Here is a 13,525-nt window from a genome sequence, read left to right as displayed (position 1 = left end):
AATTTTTATTTTTAGTTTATAGGAGCTCTCACTGAAACACCTTTTGACAGCTTCAATCTGCCTCTCAAGGCATGCATGATGACCCACATTTTTTCGAGTAGGAAACCAAGACTTAGATTCAGTGATGCATCCAAGAACTAAGCACTGGGGCTTATGGCCAGGCTGGCCCTAGCCTTTTCAGGTTTGAGAGCTGACTGGTCACTGGTGTGAACTGTGACTGTCCCAGGAAAATCAGGAGGGTGGGTTGCCCAGTTTATGACCTCAAGTTCATACAAGCCCCATTTGACTACATAACCTCCAATCCCCTTTCCATTGCATTAGGCCTCATATTTTTAAAAAACATCTTTATGATTCTCTGGTGCTAAGGCAGAGTGGGCATATGAATCATTTACACTTGAGGGAATGGAGCAGCCAGGACCAGCTTTTAGAGGACATGTAAACCAGAAGGATTTGGCTGGGGTGCAAAGGCCAAGATCCTGGATCCAGCAGCAGATGCTGGAGCCTCAGTCCCTCTAGATATCCAGGAGCCTTGGTCCCTCCACGGATCCAAGGAGCCTCGGTCCTGCCCTGGGAGTCTTTCCGACATTATTTCCTTCACTCAAGAAAAGAGAGAATAAGGAAGTATTAGTGGATCAGTAACATTTGAGACAAAAAAAATTTTTCTAAGAAAAAGAAATGATGGCGGGAAGAGTCATGTATTCGGAGTCGGCCTAGGCACACCCCTGGGAGCTGGCACATCTCAGTGGGCTCTGGACGGCCTGCCCATCCCGCTGAGTCTGGGGAAAATGAGAAGCATCTTAGGGCCCCACAGTCCATGGAGCACGCGGTCATTCATACTCTAAAAACAGTGAATCCTCGGCGTCGTTATACTGGCGCTCTCGGCCAAATGACAGCCTAAATTGGGGGCCAGAGAGCTGGCAGCCCATAAAAGTCACCTGGAAGCTGAGAGCCGTCCCAGACCTGTGGAATCCAAGTCTGGTTGAACCGGTCTCCAGGCAGCACCAGTGGACAGCCAGAAGGGAAGCAGGGATTTGAATAAGATTAACTGTCATCGCAATGTGTGTAAAGTAATTTCTAAGATGTCTCTGTCACTTCACATGAGATAATGTAAGAAAACCCATTTTATAAATTTAAAAAATAGACTACACTGTACATAATTACTATTTTCACAACGTGGCTTTAGAACACGTTGGTAAAGCATGGATGGAGTTGACACCCTGGATCTGACCCTTGGGGAGCAGGGGACCCTCAGGCAAATCAGGCATCCTTCCCAAACCTTGGTTTTCTCAACAGTGAGATGATGGTGGTGATTAAAGGAACACTTTGGGGCAATGGTGAGGGTCTAATTATATTACTTATACAAATAGTCTTGTGATGCAGCCCAATTCATAATTGCCAAATTATGGAAGCAGCACAAGTCCCCATCGCCCCATGAATGGATTAACGAATTGTGGTGTATGTACACCATGGAATACCATGCCACCATAAAAAAGATGGAGACTTTATGTCTTTTATGTTTACCTAGATGGAGCTGGAACATATTCTTCTTAGTAAAGTATCACAAGAATGGGGAACAAAGTATCCGATGTACTCAATATTATTATGAAACCAATATATAATCATACATTCATATGAATGATAAAACACAAATATAGTCCAGAAACAAGGAGGGGAGAGGAGAGAGAAGGGGGGTGGGGGGTGGGGTATTTGGCTGGACCTCACCTAATTTGCACAGTGCAAGGGTACATTTCAAAACAACTAAGAGTATATTATGTCTTACCACAAAAAATAAGTAAGGTGATGGTTATGTTAATTAGTTTGATTTAAGCATTCCACATTGTGTATCAAATCATCACATTGTACCCCAGAAATGTATACAGTTATGATTTAATAAAAATTAAGTTAAAAAATAAAATAAAAAACAATAGTCTGTGAATTAGTAACACTTGAAACTGGAAGCTTCGGGGGAGTGTTGTTCTGTCTGCTCTCTGCTATCTCTCTGGTCTGGGAACTTGCAATGCGCAGGGTAACTTCTTGCTTCTCTCACTGACATCTCAGCCCCGTTCAAGCCAGCACAGGATCATATCCTGCTTGTACTCTGTACCCATCCCTGAAGTCTGAGACAGCATCTTGCTGAGCTGGGTCGACGGCAATCGCAAGCTCACAGGTTAGTACTTCACTGAGTGTTTCCCCCAGCCCAGGCTCAGACCTGAATGTTCCGGAGGAAACAAGGGAGTCTAGTGAAATGCCATCCTGAGAGTGAGGTAGGAGAATCGCCCTGGCAACTCAAACCTGATAACAAGGCAGGCGTGCCAGCAGTGCAGAAGGGGTTCAAGGTGTGGTGGGAAAGTCTTGTGTCGGTGAAGGCATCTCAGCTAGCCTTGATGAATGGTGGGATTCATGCAGAGATGGCTGGAAGGGCTCCCTGGGTGAACAGAACAGTGTAGGCAGGAGCTCAGAGGCTCAGAGACAGTCACAGTAGCTCTGAGTCAGGGTGGGTGTGAGAGTTCACCGGGCTGGCTGGTACCATGCCTACACTCATGGGGCCACCCTACCCACCCTAACCCTGCCTGCCAGAAGATTGGGGCTGCCAGGGAGCTGGGGTGGCCTCTTCCTAATCCCTGCACGGTGCTTCATTCCATAGGAGGGGGCTGAGCTGAAACCAAAGCCACAGCTCTGGCTTTCCAGGCAGTCCCTGAGTTACAAACCTCTGACTGATGTACGACTCCCACTTACAAATGGAGGCTGTTATAGGTAATAGGTAAATGGGCCTGTTCCAACATGCAAATTTAACTTAAGAACAACCCTACAGAACCCAACTTGTTTGTAATCCAGCGACTGTCTGTATAGTTAAGAAACAACTGACTCCATGGTCATCCAGGTTTATCCCAAGAACTGTCAAAGTGGGACTGGCGGGTGACTGGGCACTAGAAGGTGACATGGAGGCCGTGGGCAGGGTGAAGCCACCATGACATGAAAGTGACATCCCAGCCCCCGTCTCTCTGGTGGTTGGCACCAGAGTTATGTTTGGATTGGCAAAAAGGGGGACTGGTTCTAAGGGTTCAATAAATAGCCTTGTAACTCCATTTAAGACCCATTCTCCATTGGTTTGTACTCACAGTTCCTGAGTTCTGCACACTTAGCTATGGCATGGAGCTGCGTTCCAAGACCCTGAACTTCACAAGTCAAGTTAAATGTGGAATATTTCTTTCTTGGCAAGACAACAGATGCATCTGTTACAGAGAGAGGTCGGAAGGGAGAGAAGAAAGAGAAGCAACAGGTGTTTCGAATAATGAATGGGGGCTGGGCGGCACCTGTGGTCAGTGAGTAGGGTGAGGGTGGTGGGTTCAAACCTGGCCCCGACCAAACTGCAACAAAAAATAGCCAGGCATTGTCACGGGTGCCTGTAGTCCCAGGTACTTGGGGGCTGAGGCAAGAGAATCACCTAAGCCCGAGACCTGGAGGTTGCTGTGAGCTATGACACCACAGCACTCTACCGAGGGTGACAAAGTGAAACTCTGTGTCTAAAAAAAATAATAATGATGATGAATGGGGGCTCCGGGGAGGCAGGCATGGTGTCCAGCCTCACTCCCCGTCCTGCCAGCCATGTCTGGTACATGAAAGCGCCCAAGAAATGGTACCTTCATGAACAAAGTGACCTGTACTCCTCCAGCCCCAGGGAAGGTCAGGGCTCTGTGCAGCTGGCAGCAGGTGTAGCAGCACCGGCACTCGCTTTTAGCCCTTCAGCCACCTCTGGGTAGAACACTCACCAGGGCAGATCCTGTTCTGACATAAATTGAAATATTGGCATTTTGTGTTGAAAGCACAGCTGAGCCATTGTCTTCTCTCTCTCATAGTCCCACACAGAGGAAGCTTGCCTTCTGGACCCATACCAGGGTTCCCCAACCTCGAGTCAGCCTGGGGGTGCTCAGGAGAGAGCAGCTGCTGGGCCTGCCGAGCCAGAGTCCTCGGGACGGTGTCAGAAATACACACTTTCTCAAGAGCGTCAGACGAGTCTAGTGAACATTTGAGCCACCACTGACCTCAGCAGCAGCACAGCTGCTCACCCTGGGGGAGCTCCCTCTGGGGCACATGGTGCCCGACAGAACACAGCCACCCCTCCCAGAACCACACACTGGCTTTTTTTAGTGATGGAAACATCCCAGCTACCGAGAAACGCACTGGCACCTAAACCAAAGTACGCCAGGGAGAGGGACGTAAACAGAACCATACACGCGGTTGATGGCCAAGTTTTTTGCAAAAAAGAGGAAAAAAAAACCCTATCAGGCCAGGTCCAGTGGCTCACGCCTCTAGCATCTTGGGAAGCTGAGGCAGGAGGATCACTTGAGCTTAGGAATTCAAGACCAACCTGAACCAAACCAAGACCCTGTCTGCACTGAAAATAGCAAAACTAGCCAGGCATCTGTAGTCCTAGCTACTCAGAAAGCTGAGGCAGGAGGAGCCTTGCTTGACCCTGAGACTTTGAGATTGCTGTGAGCTACAATGATGCCATGGCACTCTACCCAGGGCAACAGAGTGAGTCTCTGTCTCAAAAAACAAACAAACAAACAAAAACCTGTCATTTACGTCTCCAGTGAGCAAAGCTGAGCCACAGCCTCTAACACAGTACATAAGCAAGTTTACAAGTTCTTGAAATCAATTTAATTATCTTTTCAAACCACTTTTCATAATCATGAGGTTGGCCTCCACTGAAGTCATTCCCAAGAAGACACCTACCCTCCCTGTGAGCAGCCCCAGTGGACGTCAGATAAGCCCCTCTCCAGCCTTTGCGACCAGCTCTTTGTTCTGCCCTGTGTCTTCCCACACACCACGTTCCTCTGGCTAATTGTGGCCATGTGTCTTTAGCAGTAGCAATCAGCCATAATAAAGGAAAATCGTTTCACTTTCCAAGACTTCACAGATTCCAAGAGAGCCCGTTCCTCAATCCCCCCACCCCCAGCAAACCCAGTGAACATTTACAGACCCCCAAATTACTAACACTGCAGGGAAGAACAGCAACACAATTAAAGAAGAATTGGGAATCAAGTAGCAAATTTGTTTTCAAATTTCTCTGCTTCCTTCTGGGCTTAAGCAGGACGTCTCTGTAAATGCACAGTCAAGGTGACCTGTGAGCTTCTCCTCCTGGATGAGGTGAACACATCCCAGGGCTGACCTGTGGGTCTCGGGCACATCTTGGCACATGGAGCCACCTGAATGTGGGGCAAGGATGTAAAAGGTACTCGGGCCTCATCCTGGGCCTGAGCAGGTTTAAACCTGACCCTGGCCAAACTGTAACAAAAAAATACTAGCCAGGTGTTGTGGCGGGTACCTGTAGTCCCAGCAAGAGAATCACCTAAGCCCAGGAATTGGAGGTTGCTGTGAGCTGTGTGATGCCATGCACTCTACCAAGGGTGATAAAGTGAGGCTCTGTCTCTACCTCCCCCCAAAATTGTCTATTTTAAATTGCACACGAACTTCATGGGGCCACCCTGTACATGTAAACATGGGTCCTGAGCAGCAGTGTCCAGTTGAACTTTCTGCGCTGAAGTTAATAACATTCCTCATCTGTTCCACACAAATGGTAGTCGCTCACCACAATCTCAATGGAGGAAGTGGATTTTAAATTTTATTTAATTTTAATTATTTTAAATCTAAACAGCCACCTGTGGTTAGTGGCCAGCATCTGGACGGTGCAAGAAGGCCATGATGAGCAGCATGCGGAATGAAGCTGTCTGGGCTCAAATCTAAGAGCTCACCGAGTGGCTGTGAGAATTCAGCAGGATAACTCACCAGGAGCCAGGCGTATGTCTCTCACAGGGCACGGGTTCTCCGTACAGCCCGGTTGTGTTGCTCTGATGAGACTCAGTTCCATGGCTGGCTTAGGCCGGGTTTGGCGTCTCCATCCCTTGGTTCTGACACTCCATATTCCTGTAGGCACCTTCCAACCCAGATGTTGTGGGAGGTGAATTATGTCCTCCAAAAGGATATATTCAAGTCCTAACCTGGAGCCTGAGAATGTGACCTTGTTTTGCAATAGATTTCTTGCAGAAGTGCTTATTTTAAGGAGCTAGAGATGAAATCACCCTGGATTTCAGGTGGGCCCTACATCCAGTGACACAACCTGCCCACATGAGAGCAGAGGATGCACAGAGACACAGGAAAGACCCCCACGCAGACAGAGCCAGAGACTGGGTGGTGCACCTGCGGGCCAGGGACACCCAGCCAAGCCTGCAGCCACCAAGACGAGCTTCAGAATTAGTGGCCCTGCTGATGCTCTGATTTTCCATATCAGAAACACAGAGCTGATAAGGAGCATGTTTCTGTTGTTTTAAGCCTCCCAAGTTGGGGTAACTTTTTATGGCAGCTGAAGGAAACTAAAGCACATGCCATCAGTTCACTTTGCTGAAAACCAGCCTTCCTTATTTGGTGCCTTGCTTCTCTGGGAAATTATTTAGAATGGAACAGACCCATTATATGAATACAGGCCATATACAGGGTGGCCATAAAGTTTGTGTGCAATTTAAAATAGTGTGCAATTTTAAATTACACACAGACTTTATGGCTACCCTGTATAAAATACCAAAGCATTCAGTTTGGTTTGGCTCCTTGAAAGGGGTTAGACTTCTTAGCCTCATCATGAGGACCCAGGTCAATGAGGAGACTTGAGGGAAGATAGCACAGGACTCAGCAAAGGCTGCGGGAAAGAGCTGCCAGGACCCAGAACCAGCACACCAGATGGCTGGAGCAGGGAGCATCAGTGTGCACCTGGGGCCACTGCCTCTGTTGCATAGAACATGTGTTCTTAACTGGGGTTAGAAGTCAGACAGTCTGTGAACTTGGATGGGAAAGAAATCCCGTTTTTCTTTTCTTTTCTTTTTTTCCCGAGGCAGAGCCTCAAGCTGTTGTCCTGGGTAGAGTGCTGTGGCATCACAGCTCACAGCAACCTCCAACTCCTGGGCTCAAGCTATTCTGCCTCTTCCTCCCAAGTAGCTGGGACTACAGGCGCCCGACATAACACCTGGGTATGTTTTTTTGGTTGCAGCCGTCATTGTTGTTTGACGGGCCCGGCTGGATTCGAACCCACCAGCTTAGGTGTATGTGGCTGGCGCCTTAGCCACTTGAGCCCCAGGCGCCGAGCCCCATTTTTATTTTCATTCGCCTCTAACTGCGTGTTAGCATTCTCCTCCATTAGCAGCACAAACCACAAAGCTCCCCGTGTTAGACACACCTGTGGCTGTCACAATCACAGACATTTTCGTATTGCACTGCAGTTCTTGGGGGTATCGTAAATAACTTCCACGCTTGTCTTGACTTTGCAGTTGTGTTACTGGACATACAACTCAACCTTGTTTTGAAGGTGTTAATAAAGAAGTCATGGGTTATCATACCACATTGGGGGGTTGTTGTATGTTGTTATATTTCAATATAATGGCTTCATTGGTAATCCCACATAATTTATTTCATGCATTTGACGTTCTTATCCGAGAAGGGCCCATGATACACAGTATGCTAAGAACTCCTGACTTAGAAACTGGAAGCCTACACAAGTGCTATCGCGTCCCTTTTAAAATGAGCTCTGCACAGTCGGGATTTTGAAAGACACACTGTCATGTGAAGAAGACAGGGACCTTCCTTTGGCACACACAGAAGCAAATGGAGTTCTATCTTTGCAGAGCAACACCACTGACAAACAGCCGATAGTCCCCACTGAGTTGGCCCCGTCGGCTGCCTGAAGGGAACGGGCATATTCATCTTTGCGAACTGTTTTTCTATGATGCTGTCTCATTTCCAGGAATCAGACAGTTAAAATAATATACTTTTGTGGTTTGGCATTTGGAGCTTTGTTCTGGCTTCACTGGTAACTGCCAACATCTGCAAATTATTATGTGCTCAAAAAGAAATCAGCCACCACCACGTGCTGGCCCCCTGGTCCAGGCTGGACCAGGCCTCCTGCCAGGCGACAGGGCAGAGTTCTTGGACTAGGAGACAGCTGGGTCGACACTCAGGTTTCCTAGCTAGCCCTTAAAGACAGCTGTGGAGAGGGTCAGGGGCACGATACACGCCTCATGGCTCTCAGCTCCCAGGACTGGAAAGACAAAAATGCTGTGGCTGCCCAAACTGAAGTTTGTCCCAGGCCAAAGGTTATCCCTGCCAAGGTCAAAAGACTTTATTTCTTAGGCTCTTAGGGGCCCAAGGCCCCCAGTGGTGAACTCTGTGTCTGGGTGCTTGTTTCTAAATATAGAAACAGAGGGTCTGGCTGATCATGGAAGATGCATCAAACCTCTCAAGAGGCCCGAGCCTGGTGCTCAGAATCTTAGCAGGTCCCAGCACCTCCCCAGAAATCTATCCCTTGCTGGTCTAAGCCAGCTGGCTCTCGTGACGGACTTGGAACAACAGAGCTGATGTTTGTGTGGGAAGCAAGCCTCACCCAACATCTGTCCTGCGGCGGGAAGGCCGGGTGTTCACAGATAGAGCTGGAGTTCCCTGGTGGGTGGCACAGAAAATTAGCTAGCACTGCGTCACATGTAACCTAATTATAGGGGGACAGGGTAAAACCCCAAGTGATAAGAACGTCACTGCTTCAGATGGCTCTGTAATTTTTCCTCCGTTAATTTTCTCCATAACTCACACAAATGTCATAAGGGCTAATTAAAAAGAGCCTGAGTGACTTCATGTCGCAAGTAACTGGACCAAAAATCATTGAGTTCCTGCTCATGCATGGGTGGAGAGGGAGGAGGAGCTCACTGCTGAACTTCAAGTGACATTGGGCACTCAGAAATAGACAGCTAAGGGTCTGGGTGAAGGCAGGCACGCACAGCTCATCCACCATCGTGACGAAGCAGTTAGGACATACACAGAGGGATTGTATAAATACTGAGGGTGGAAGGCAAAGGGGGTGCCAGGCAGACTTCTGGAAGAGGTGAGCTCTTCAAGGATGTCATGGGCACAATTTAAAGGTTAAAATAGGGAAAAGAAAGAGCACTGGAGCTGGGGGTGGTGGTGTTCAGAGGGGACAAGAATCCAAAAGTGCAGTCTGGGAGGCCGAGCCAGGAGGGTGGCTTGAGTTCAGAAGTTCAAGACCAGCCTGAGCAACAGCAAGACCCTGTCTCTACTAAAAATAGAAAAATTAGCTAGGTATTGTGGTGGGTGACTTTAGTCCCAGCTACTCAGGAGGCTGAGGCAGGACATTGGGCCAAGAGTTTGAGGTTGCTGTGAGCTGTGACACCAGGGTAGTCTACCCAGGGTGAAAAAGTGAGATTCTATTTCAAACAAAACAAAAGGAATCCAAAAGCACAGCAAGGTGTCCCTTGGTTGGACCCTCAAGACAGGGAATTGAACTCAAAGAATCTCCAGAGATGATACCTGATGGAGAAGGGGGCATCAAGGGGAGGAACATGTCTCACCCCAAGCTACACTCAAACATCTGATGACAGGGACCCCTTGTCTGCAGCCCATATCACAGCAAGCCTTTCATAAATACCACCCAGTATGGCTAAGACACCAAATGACAGACCCTGCTGACATCAAGGATTGCCACATGGTGGCCAATGAATACAATCCTGCTGTCGGACTTAAGAACTTTGACCTTGAACTCATCACCCTGCAACTCGTGGACGAGCTCAGGGACACAGAGTGGTTTTTAACTGCTTGTGATGGAGATAAGTGTTCCCCTAAGCAATGGATAACATGCCTGTTTTTACAGTGTTTCTGTATGATATGAGGTCGCATTGAAGTCACTTGCGATTTTTGGCCCCCCAGCTGATGGAGGAGCAGGGCGGGGTACATCCAAGCACTTCCAGAGCAGGAGTGTGCCACCTGTGACTGGAGTGGGGAGGCGGCCCATGGCAGCGGGAGTCCCCTGATCTAGATGTCTTGCTGACCGTACTTCAGGCCATTATTTTAATTCAAGACTTCATAATAACAATCAATACAGGAAAGTAACTCCCAATGCTGGGAATCACTTGACATCTAAGTGGGTCTTTGGCTTCCTTCGCCTGAGAAAGAATTCAGGGACCAGCCAACAGCATGAAGTGAAAGCAAGTTTTACTCAAGGAAGTGGGGGGAGAGGCCAGCAGGCCCTGTGGAGGACTTTTGCCCCTCTGTTTAAGCCAAGGCTTAATTATGGGGTAAACAAGGGGTGAATACATATTCATGTTATTTATTGGAAAGGGGTGGTGTTTCCCTGGAATTAGGGTGATGCCCTCCTTCAGACTAAATATGGTTCAACACGAAGTGTCCCGGCCTCAGATGCAGGATGGGAGCGGGGAGGGCTCCTTCGAAACTTTTATGGTAATTTTATGGGTATAAAGGAAGGTGTAAGGTCAGGAAGAGGTCTATCCCTTTGCCACCTTGGTTCTAACAGGCTGGAACCTGTCCTGCCTCCATCATGTTTTGAGTAGGGTAGCTGGAAACTGTGACCTCCTGAGGCAACTAAACAGGGTCCACACACTTGAGCCGCGGCTGAAGAAGCCCCTGCAGCAGAGCCTGAAACGACGCCCAGAGCAGAGCCCACCAGTTCCTGTCTCAGAAAGACCACTGGGCAATGGCTGCCCCGGGAAGGCTGGTGCAGAGTGCAGTGAACAGATGACAGGACACGGAGGTGCCCACCCTCACACACCCAGTTAGGAAGAGCCAACAGTGGGGTTCATTCTGAGGTCCCCAAACCCGTGGAGGGCAGGAGAGCAGTGCCCTCCTGAGTCTGGCCAGGTCCCTCCTTGTTTGGGAGTTTGGGTTTGCTAATCCCAGTAGCAATGGCTTTTGTGTCCTCCACCCTGGAGGGTATTGGAGCAGGCTCTTCCTTCCATTCAGGACTTGAAAGTCATTGCAGAGAACACAGTTGTTTTTTTTGTTTGTTTTGTTTTGGTTTTTGTCTGCATGAGATTTGCTAGGGCTGCCGTAGCAAAGTACCATAAACTAGGAGCATTAAAACAACAGAAATGTATTCCCTCACAGTTCTGGAGACCAAATGTCTGAGATTAAGTGTCAGCGGGGTTGATTCTTTCTAAGAACTGTGAGGGAGAGTCTGTCCCATCTGTGCTTTAGCTCTGGCGCTGCCTCCAGTGCGGGTTTGGCCACACCTCCCTCCCATCTCTGCCTCTGAGTCTCCTGGCCTTCTCCCTGTCTGTCTGCCTCTTCTCTTCTTAAAAGGACACTGGTCATACTGGATTAAGGGCCCGCCATCCTCCAGTATGACATCCTGTTAACCAATTATACCTTTCTATTTCTAAATAAGGCCATGCTCTGAAGTACCAGGGGTTGGACTCCAACATATCTGGGGTCGGGAGGACATAGTTCAACCCACAGCAGTCAAGTACGTAAACTTCATTAATTCAGCACACAGGCCTCTTCCTGCTGTTTCTAACAATGGACTTTTCTGTCCAAGGTTGAAAATTAAGGCAATTCCCTCCCTGCCAAGGGACCCTACACACCAGCCTGGTGCTGCTGTGGTTTTGAGGAGTCGCTCCTGCTCTTCCGTCCTGTGACAATAGGCTGTGTGTCACGTCTCCACACACCCATATAGACGTGAGCACTTTTGGCAGAAAGAGAATGATTCTAAATTGAGTCTGTTTGAAAGAAGTCTCCCCCAAGAATGGTTGCCAGATTTAGCAAATAAAAATATAGGACACCCAGTTAAACTGGAATTTCAGATAAACAATGAATAATTCTTCAGTATCAGCACATCCTGTGGAAGGTTTGGAACACATACTGTAAAAATTATGAGATTGAATGTAGCTGGCTATCCTGTATTTTATCTGGCAAGCCCAAGCCCCTGCCCGAAGCAAATCACTGACGTCTGTGTCATGATCCCCAGCTCAGCTCTGTCCTCGCTCCCTCGGCCCTGCAGGACTGGGGCTGCACAGCCCCCATGGAGGCAGGGGCACGACAAGACACAAGGAGTAGCCAAGGGGGACTGACAGGGAATTGAGCTACATTGCAAGTAATTCCCACAGTGACTCTCTTACCTGGGCATGACCGAGACTGGACCGCGTCTGGCAGTGATGTCACCTGTGTTCACCACTGTTCTCTGCAGCGCCCTCTGCAGGAGAGGTGCTGTGCACACACACAGAGGGCGGGTTCCACCCACACACCTCCTGGGCTGCCCTGCAAATACAGGGGTTCTATCTGCAATGAACTTAAAAAACAAGGATTGAGTTGCACTTTTGGAAGTCAAGTGTCAGTGTCTTTTATCTTCTTTGGGGTTGAAACCCAGGAGTGGGATTACTGGATCAAATGGTAGGTCTACGTTCCGTTCTTTGAGGAATTTCCACATTACTTTCCATGGGGCTGCACAATTCACAATGTGGACATGTGCAATCTGCCTAAGTGCCCATCAGCTGGTGGGAGGATAAAGGACACGTGGTGAGGGTATGCGCAGAGTGCTACTCACCCAGAGGAAAGAACAAAACCGCAGCCTCGGCAGCACCTTGGGGGAAACACGCCATTATCCCAGGTGAGGTGTCTCTGGCATGGAAATCCAGACACCACATATTCTCACTCAGAAGTGGGAGTCAAACAATGGTCACACATGGTCACACAGAGTGAGGGCCCAGAGGGGGATTGGGAGCGAGGGATGAAAAATTACTTATAGGGTGCAATGTGCACCATTCAGGTGATGGGGACACTAAAAGCCTGAACTTCACTGTTATACTTTTTTTTTTGGTAGCAAAAAAACATTTGTACTTCCTAAATCAGCAGTTCTCAACCTGTGGGTTGTGACCCTTTTGTAACCATGAAAATACATCCTGCATATCAGGTATTTACATTCCGATTCATAACAGTAGCAAAATTACAATTATGAAGTAGCAACAAAAATAATTTTATGGTTGGGGGGTCACCACAACATGAGGAACTGTATTAAAGGGTCACAGCATTAGGAGGCATCAGGAAGGTTGAGAACCACTGTCCTAAACCTACCAAAATAATTTTTAAAAAAAAGAAAGAAAGAAATCAGGTGTCACACTTATTAACACAGCCTGGCTCCTGTACAGAGGACTTCAGCTGACATCAGAGCTGGCCTTTCTGCCAGAGGGCACTGGCCGATCAGCCACCTCCCACCTGCCCCCTGCCTGCCAGGTGAGCACACAGAACCGGGCAGCCAGAACACGGAGCAACCGAAATGGGCTCTTCAGAGAATACCAGCTCCTCTACTCCCAACTCCACACACAGAAACTCCTTCCCCACTAGAGAGGGTAGGTGCCCACAGACAAAGGATGCCTGTGTGCTTGCTGAATTAAAAGCAGCTCATTCTGAGCCAAAGGCTTTGGGACTGGAACGTGGTTTGAACGTCTCAATTGCAGGCCACAGCGTGGAGGGGAGGCATCGACGGGTCAGAACACAGCAGCAGAGGCCTGGAGGGCCACCTGCCTGGCCCAGCCCACAGGAGGCCTGCAGGGCACCCGCACTGCTCTGGGCTTGTTTCTTCTTTATCTACAAAGAAGTCCAAAGAGAAGGGAAAAGAACAAGAAACCAGAAAGGCTTATTATTGCCCAGCAGGGTCACTGGACTTGACTCAAGTCAGTGAAAC

This window comes from Otolemur garnettii, unplaced genomic scaffold (genome assembly GCF_000181295.1).
Source record: "Otolemur garnettii isolate 467f Iridium unplaced genomic scaffold, OtoGar3 scaffold00180, whole genome shotgun sequence".
Lineage (NCBI taxonomy): Eukaryota > Metazoa > Chordata > Mammalia > Primates > Galagidae > Otolemur > Otolemur garnettii.
Note: the sequence above shows the minus strand (reverse complement) of the source record.